Here is a 9,306-nt window from a genome sequence, read left to right on the forward strand (position 1 = left end):
TGTCGTGACCACGACTCAAGAACGCTGTGACCACAAGTTTAAAATGAGTGTCGTGGAGTTTTAAAAGGTCAGCAAAAAAAGAAAACCTCAGGAAGTAAATTCAAGTGTTTAAGAGGCTGTGTTTTGACGTTTAAACGTCCATGAAGTTTGTCTCCAGCAGGTCTTTTCTGATCAAGATACCAAAATCTGTTCCTGAACTTGAGGCCACCTCCAAAATGTAAGCTGACTGAGCGCTGATTATCAGGTGGTACCGGCATAGTAAAAGTGACATTTTGGACAGTGAAGCAGCTCTTCTTTTAGAAAACATCTGCATCAAAAGTTGGCTTTGTTGGCATCTGTGGTTATTAAGGACGTCGGCGTGTGTGGAGACGAGTGTCAGCTTTGATGCTCTGACAGGAAGCGTTTGGAGGACGGCGTCTCTTCATCCCCGACACGACGTTTTAGTTTTAATCCAGCAACAGAACTTCAGAGTTAAGACCAAACCAAGCCAGGGGCTCGTCACGTAAACCTGTCATCACTCCACTGCTACGACGTCATCGCCAGGATCCCTGAAAAAGACCCCGCCCTCTAAACGTCAAACTTATTCTGACAGTACAGCCACAACTGTCGGTCCTCGGTGGCCTTCAGGCCCGAATGGAACGCATCCCTGTATCTGCAGGTACAAATGAATCGACATTCCTGCTTCAGGGCTCAGAGTCGACCATCCGTGAGGGGAAAAGGTGCTGAATCGCTGTCATTCATAGTCAACAATCACAGCATTTCCTGTTGCTATGCCACATTGTTCCTGACGGAGTGATAATGAGTCAATTATCAAACATTTCACTTTTAATGAATGAAAAAAAAGACTGATGGAATAACATGCTCAGATTTACTAGAATCATAAATGTGTTTTTAATGGTGACACTGAAACTGCAGAGACTGACTAGTCTTCACTGTCGTTGAGCCGGGTCCTGGACCTGAAAGGCCTGAACAGACATGAGAAAAACCCTCTGATTTTCCTCGACTTCTTCTTCTGGGCGTCTTGGAGGAGCCTCTCAGTCTCACTGAGACGCTGCAGCAGCTGGGATGTCGTCTCCCTCTCCTGTCTCAGCTCCATGTTCGTCTGTTCCAGCTCTGCCTTCATGTTGTCGTTTTCCTCCACTAACTGGGCCAGCATCCGTTCCATTTTCTGGGACAACTGGTGTTTGAACTCCAGAGTCTTTTCTATCTGGAGCTCCACCTCCTTTTTGTAGTCGCCCGTCTGCTGCTTCAGCAGGTTCACCTCGCAGTGTAAGGCCTCATTTTCCAGGGACACAGTCAGGAGCAGGTCCTTGTTCTTTTCTATCATGTCCTTCATAGATTCCTTTACGCCCATCGTTTCCTTCAGGATGGCGATTTTCTCCTGCACACCCTGGTTCAGCTTGTTCTCCAGGTCCAGCTGAACCTGGGCCAGCCTGAGGGCAGCTTCCTCACGCTCCCTCTCCAGCCTGATGTCAGCCTCTCGCTGCACTTGTCGGATCTGTGCATTCAACTGATCGATCTCCAGGTTCAGGGCCGCCACCTGCAGTGAGAACAGATGCAACTGCTCCTGTTTAGCTTCTTCCACGAAGCAATGAAACTCCTCCTCCGTGGCCTGGATCACAACCTCTTCGACCACAACCTCTTCCAGATTCTGCAGCTGCTCAGGGGGAGTCTCAGGTTGTGGTGGTGTGACGATGAACTCCTCCTCTGGTTGAGGCTCCACACTCTCAACCACATTCGCTTCGAACTGCAGACGTGTGGCTGTCAGCTGAGGGTAGGTTGAGTAGGCTGGTCCTCCATTCCTCCTCCTCCTGTTCCATCGAGACATCTTAGAATCGCAGAGTTCCACTGTTTAGTCCAGTCCACTTGAATGATGAGATCAATGAGTGGTGGTGAGGCTGAGCGTGCTCTATATACCCCGTCAGAATTGCCAGAATGAAAGAGTTCAAAGACACAAGTCTGAGATCAAACATGTGAACGCATCATGGGCTGGAAACCGTCGTCGTGGTTTCTGCGCTTCACAGAGATCAAAGCCACAGTTCTCAGATCAAAGTCAAAGCAAACACCCAGAACTCAGATACAGAATTCTGGACTGTTTCACAGGCAGAGTCCTGACCGCCGTCTCTATCACTCAGTCTAGCCGTCACTGTGACATTCACTCTCATCTCAGTCACTCCAACTCAGAGCTTCTAACATCCAGGGATTTCTAGCAGTTCTCAGTCCGTCAACCTGCTTGCTAACATCAGACTTGGATCTGCACTGGGGAGGAGTTTAACCAGCATCCGTGGGGGAGGAGTTTAACCAGCATCTGTGGGGGAGGAGTTTAGCCAGCATCTGTGGGGGAGGAGTTTCACCAGCATCCGTGTCTCTTCCTGGGCTGTTCAGTCACAGGTATTTACCACTGCTCCCATCCACAACAGCTGGTTGAGCTCTGCTGCCACCGGCAAGAAAAAGTCTCAAGTTCCCTGAGCCGGCTGTGTGCTCGTCAACAAGGTTCTCCATCAGCACCGCTACATTTCTGCTGTCCATAGAACTTTGTCCAGCCATCCACATGTTTTCTTCCTTTCAATGCTTCACTCTCGGGTGCAGACAGAATCATGAATGTGCCTCCAGCTGAAAACTGGACGGTTATAGTCTTGTTTTTTGAGCAAAACTTGTAAAAACTTTTCTTTTGGTGTTGATCGGTAATAAAGTGCGTGGAATCAGAGGGTTGGAACGAACGACTCCTGTGGTCGTTTGTCTTTGAGGTCTTTCCTTTCTGACTGTACGGGAGCCTTCAGGCGACCAACTGCTAACATCCCATTTCCAGAACATCACATACAGCTTCCCCTCAAACGCTGGGAGAACATCTTGAATATTGTCTGAAATCTGACTGATAACTTCCTCTAACCTTTAACGAGCGCCATGTTGCGATCATATGAAGGAACGTTCCCTGATGACGAACCTTCTAGGAAGGAAACATTCCTCACGTCCTTCCTTTCAGTCCTCCGTTCACTCCTTCTCTCATCATTTGAGTTCTGTTATTAATCCTCAGCTAATTTCCTTCTGTCCTCCTCCCTTTCGCCGTTCTTTCCGTCCAGTTGAATGTTCTAGCAGATTCATGGATGGGTCGGAGCAGATGGGTGGCCTACTTTTGGCCTCTCTCCTCCCTTTATTGATCCGCCCATCCCTCCATCAATAATCCATCACTCGTCCATCACTCCCTGTAAGGCCCAGCGAGCAGAAGGAGGACAACGACTCAGTAAAGTACTGAACGTCTGCGGTAGGTTCCTCTGACACATCATTTAAAAATGATGAAAAATGGAGGTTCGTTCCGACGTGGGGAGAATTTTACATTTTGCTGTCTCGTCTCGTATTGGTTACAGTTCCAAATAACATGTCCACCTTCTTGTCTTATTTTCAAAGAAGGCTTCCTTCTGTTTAATGTTCTCACAGCGCTGGAGTTGGTAAGCAGGCAATCTCCTACATGCATCCTAGTGATGCCCCCACAAACACGGACAGACGGACAAAAAAACAAAACAAACAAACAAAAACAACCCAACATTGATTCCATGTCTGTCAGTGTCAGAAACAGGTGAACACACAGGTGCTGAGGCTCATCAAGTCACCAACATTTCCTCACTTGACCACCCCATCACCTTGTTTTACTCCACTCAGGTAAAGCTCACACAGGTCTAAGCCGGTTTAGTAAACTGTCATTTTGAAAGGGCCAGAAAAACATTTGAAACATTTCACATGGTCGCACAAACCAGATGATGATCAGTTTAGACAGAAAAAAACAACAAACAACACGTACATTCTCCATCTGGGCCATTATGGTGGGGATCTTTCTTCCTGCAACTCCACCTTTGGCATTAAAAACCTTGATCAGGTCGTCAGTCCGATGGTCCAGTTCTCCAAGCAATTTGGAGGTCAGAGGTACTGTTGTTAATGGTATAAACTCCAAGTTGATCTGTAAAAGACAACACAGACAGGATCCAGATTGAACCGTCCATAAAGAAGGTCACTGATAGACCAAGTTACTACACTTCAGATTCACACGTTCCTCACTGACATCAAAGAGTGCTGGCCATCTGTTTAGGAACTCTGGAATTGCTGGCTCCTGGAGAACCTCCTGCCTCCTGATCGAGAAGGTATGCTGGATCATCTTCTTGATCTCAACCTCATCCTTTCTCTTCTTTTTTACCTCTGTCAGTAGAGCCCCCCTTTCTGCCTCCATAGTCTCTCTTCCTTCACCTCTGGGCCTGGTTGGACAGAAATTAACCTCTGTCTTCCAAGGCTTCTTGATGTTGGCCGCTGGCTTTTCCTGGCCTTTCCGTTTGTTCTTCAGAGAGTTGACAGCAACCTCAGGATGTCCTGCTCGGCTGATAATAGTAGGAATTGTTGTTTTACATTAAATGCCAGTCTATAAATCTGTTGGCCTGACATTTAATGTCTTGTACCACCCTGCACTGGCACAAATGTGTTGAAGCAAAAGACTTGGTGCTCAGGATGGGAACAACAGAGAGCACATTAAATGAAACACATACCTGAACTTTGATCTGAAGTTCATCATTTTTATTTTCTAGTCCTGCTTCCAACCACAGTACCTACTGCGAGTGCCTTTCTCCAGTAGACATGGGTGGGACTGTATCAGAGCCTTGGCCCCTTCCTCTGACTGGTCATCATTTGGATCTGCTGTATACTTTAGGATTCCTTCAGCGAGGCCCTCAAGAATATCAGCACGTGTTTTGGGGGTAGGAGACAGCAAAGTTCCGTGTGCATTGAACTCATTATTTCCGGTGTGGAGCATCATCTCAGCACAGTATGACAAGCGAGGAACAACAAACAAAGAGTTTGGGCCAAGAACAGGACCGGGTCTCGGGTGACGACAAGTTGATGGTATCATTGCTGCAGCAAGAGTCAGAATCATTTGGTTCATGTGATGAGAAGCTGACACTGGAAGGAGTACGTGGGATTGTGGGGCCGGCATCTCTTGTGAGTGGATTGGGGCTGCTTGTCTCAGAGGACATGTACACAACTTTCATAGTAGCTTCATGTTCAAGTTCTGAAGTTGACAAGAGGTTCATAAATTGATCATCCATTTCTCTCTCTGTACTGAAGACTGAATGGCTCAGTCACTTGGAAGAAAGTCTATTTGAAGAGTGAATTCCTCCACAGTGTTTGGTATTCCAGATTAAATGGTGAGTTTCCTTGCATCATTCTCACTCCCAAAGACGACTCTGAAAGTTCCTTTTGTTGCCATCCTGCTTTGCTAATCGAAGGTGGAGACACGAGCAAACAGAGCGGACAGGTCTTAGTCTGGTTATTGAAATAGTGAGTGCAACATTCCTGAAATTACTTGTGTGTCGGGCAACTTGTTTGAAAAAAAACTTGGTTTTGCCTCAAATCTTAATGTCCACACACCCACAAGAGGCCCAAAGCACGTGATCAAGTGTGGACAGTGCTCCAGATGGGGGTGTTGAGGTTTCAGTGTCTCCCCTGGGATAAGCTCACGTAGTCTCTGACTGTGCTCAGACACTCTGATATCAAGGTAGGCCATTGTCTCTTGGGTGTGAACAGGTGCCACAAGTAACTCTACAATTTCCTTCAGGTCCAGTATTCCTTGCCAAGCAAGCTCATCTTCTGGTAGAAGGTCTCCTATCAGAAATGGGAGCAAACGTATCAGGCACCAATTCTCATGTGCACTGCCACCTACTGTCTTCCTACTGGAACACTTGTGTGGTAGAAGGTGAGGCAGATTCTTTCTGTCACTCCGCTTGAAAGGAAACTTGAGGATACATGTGTTAAGAGACTCCAGACTAAACTACTTCTTTGAGATCAGAATGCTCAAACACAGTGCTACTTCAACTGGGACAATCCCCTCAAACAAATCATGCACTGTATCTGGGGGATAACCTGTGCTGACGTGAAAATGGTAAAGATGCTCAGCTCAAGGGCAAGCTCGCTTCACTCCAAAGCAACTCGTTTCAGTGTCCTGTGCAGTCTTTAGATGTGCTTCATGTATTTCTTTGGTTTGAAGCGAAAAAGAACCTGAATAAACATCAGCTGACTGGATCTCTTCTTTCTGAGCAGTACAAAATCTACCAATGGAATGGCCAGAGAAGCTTTCTACAAAACCAGCCAAAGCATAGGCACCCAAATTGTCAGCAGTAACACTGTGCACTGTACCTTTGACGAAAGTCCCAAGGGTTGAAACAAAGACACCACGCTCTTCTAATGGAACAAGATCATATAATAGTGGCTCTTATATTTTACTATATCCATGTCTTTTCATCATTACTCTTGCACAAAACTGCTAAATAAATAGAGGTGAGTGCTGAATGAGAGCCAGGTCCCAAGTTATTGAAGGTGCCATACAGAGGTTGAACGGGGTATTAATTCTTGTTCTGTGGTGTGATATGTAACCCCACAAAAAATGGTTGGGTCTGTGATGGCTCAGAACCTTCCTAAAGGCTCACTGAAACCGCTATGTTACCATGTTGGGTTTAGAATGTGTCGTTTGTCCCTTTTGGGGTCGTTTCTGACCTTATCTGGCAACCTCATTATTTATGCAAGTGCAAGAGTTGACGGCGATCGGTTGCCGTGGTTTAACTGGCAACCTCATTTAACGACTACTCTGTGATTGGCTGCCCTCACTGTCACTGAAAAGAAAGTACTCCCACTTTCTCGGCTAACTGTCGCCGGTGCTAACTGTGACTGCTACTGTCAATTGACAACATTCCATATCATACAACAACATTTGTAAGATAAGATACCAAGTAGCCACGGCCCATTCGCGGATCCAACCGTATATGCAGTGGCTGGTTGGCCGTCGGGACAACCGGGAGTTTTCCTGGTGGCCTGGCCCATTGGTAGCCTGCCTGAATGGCGAGATTCCTTCCCCCTCAAGCCAGGCCAGGCCAGCGAGCGCAGATAAAAAAAGGTCTCAATTCTATCGAGGCCATTCATTCAATCAATCTGCTCAGTCTGTCAGTGCTGCTGCAGTCTCCAGTTTGTGTCGCGCAAGCAAGCGAGCGAGCGACACGAGAGAGCTGCACTCACTTTGCTCGCTCGCATAATCGCCCCTTCCCGAAATATGTCGAAGGGGCGTGTGTCAAAGGGGTTGGTTCAGTGTGTGTGAGGGGCACTGACTGAACTGTGATGGAACACTTCAGCCAAAAACTCATAGGTCCATTATTCCCGCAGCGATTCAAAAAAGGGGAGATACTTGAAACAGAGGTTATGACACTGCCTCACACTTCGTGTGTATTCCCCACAACTGGGGGACGTTGAATAAACACCAAAAACACGAAAACAATGATTTTCAATCTAGGGGACCTTTAAGAATCCAGTACATGCTACACAACTTGTGCTTCTTCGTGATGTGCCCAAAGGGTTACACAATTCAAAGTCATCAATGTATAAGGTTCAACAAATTTTTAACTCATCATCTGACAGGAAAGGGTTTTCTTTAAAGTAGACACCGTCTCTTATGGAGTGATCCTGCTGGTTTTCAAGCTGGTCTGTGTTGCTGCCCTCTGTTCTGTGGCTATCAATCACTCTATTCAACACTTCAGGAGAATCAAGTATCTGCTGCAAAGATCCCAGTCATAGGATGTATTGAAAGGACCTGCTTGTTTTTTGATCAAGAACAAACTCTACTGGCTCGACAACCTTAAACACTTCTTTATTGTACTCCTTTCTCTTAGAAGCGGTTGCAAGGGGGCCACCTTTTCCCAGTGCTTTTGCCAAAGGATGAGATTTACACAGTGAATCAGCTAATTCCTTGATAGCCACGCCATCGACCTCGAAGTTTTTGTTTGAACAAATTTGAAATACTGCTCCAAGTTCTTGGCACAGACACATTACTCTGCAGTAGTGGAGTTCATCAACCAATTCCTCTGTTGCTGGAGATGGAACATGAAAACAGTGTTGTTTTCATCACGCTGGACGAAAACGAAAATGGCGACGTCAGACCCCTTTTTTCCATGACAAAAATGAGACTAAGTCGAACGTCACCATCGCCCTGTAAAAACTAAACTGTGACGAAATTGTACACATTTTCATCTTACGAGACGAGACTAAATTGTTAGTGGGTGGACGATCAAAGTTTCAAAACATGCAGGTTTTTTCCGCCAATTATAACATGCGTGCAATGTCAATCAAGAGCTCAAACATCAGAACGGAGCCAGCTGGAGCTGTTGGTCCTCATGGTCACGCCCCCATCATCAGAACATACGCACTAAAAGCCTCTCTCGCGCACGCAACCACATGCACACACAGAGACAGTCTGGGCCTGTCTGCAGCGGACGAGTCTCACACCACGGCAGCAGCAGCGGTGTCGGGTGGTTGTGAAAAGAGGGACGATTAAAGTTTAGCTTTAGTCTATGTTAGGCCAGCCTTGTGATGCTTTTCTGTTTTGTATTCAGCCTAAAGTTTTGTGGTGGTGGTGGTTACACCTCCCCCGTGGTGCAGAGAGCGCTTCCTCGTGCTACATGCTAAAGCTAGAATGAACGGGGCTGCCAGGGGCCCCGCTAATGTTGGCTCGTTTAAACCAGCCCCTCTATTAATTTAGCATGTTATGAATAAAACCCCTGTCGTTTTCGTCGACCAAAACGTAGAAATGACTAAAATGTGACTAAAACTGAGAAGCATTTAGTCTAGACTGAGTGGATTATGTTTACGATTTTTATGTGAGTTCAAAGTACCATATATGTTTGACTGATATGGACATCCCTCAAACTTACAAGTTACATTTTCATACTGCCTGAGGTGTTGATTACTATGACTGAAGTTTTCCTGTTCTGTTGACAGCTCTTCACACCCACAAGTCTGACATGAGAACGTAGTGGACTGAGCACCTGTTATTTCTAACTTGCTGTGTGTTCCATAAGTGTGACTCAAAAGGTTTTTCCAGCTTGTGAATGTGCAAGGACAGTCTAGATACACACATGGATACTGGCCTGTGTGGCTATGGAGGAAATGTCTCAGCTTAATACGTTTTAATAACTCCTACCTGGTCGATAACGAACTGTCACACAATTAGCAGGGCCACATTTAGACAGCACCTGTGAATGAAGACACACAACAAATCAATGAGGTTATTTGTAAAATCAGCTGCTCTCCAGCTTGAGTTTCTTGTTAGGGTTTAACAGCTTCCATGATGTTATAAAAAAGCACTCAAAAAGCCAGCTCCTCTTCACAGTGCATACATACTACAGTATATAGCAATACCTGAATAACCCTTACATGCCAATTTGTCGGAGATCAGACAATTTTATTCTTGTTCAGTTCAAGTTTTTTTTTAATTACCGTTGAAAAGCC

This window comes from Aulostomus chinensis, chromosome 2 (assembly GCF_037954235.1).
Source record: "Aulostomus chinensis isolate RoL2024-O1b breed Wild chromosome 2, RoL_Achi_v1.0, whole genome shotgun sequence".
Taxonomy (NCBI): domain Eukaryota; kingdom Metazoa; phylum Chordata; class Actinopteri; order Syngnathiformes; family Aulostomidae; genus Aulostomus; species Aulostomus chinensis.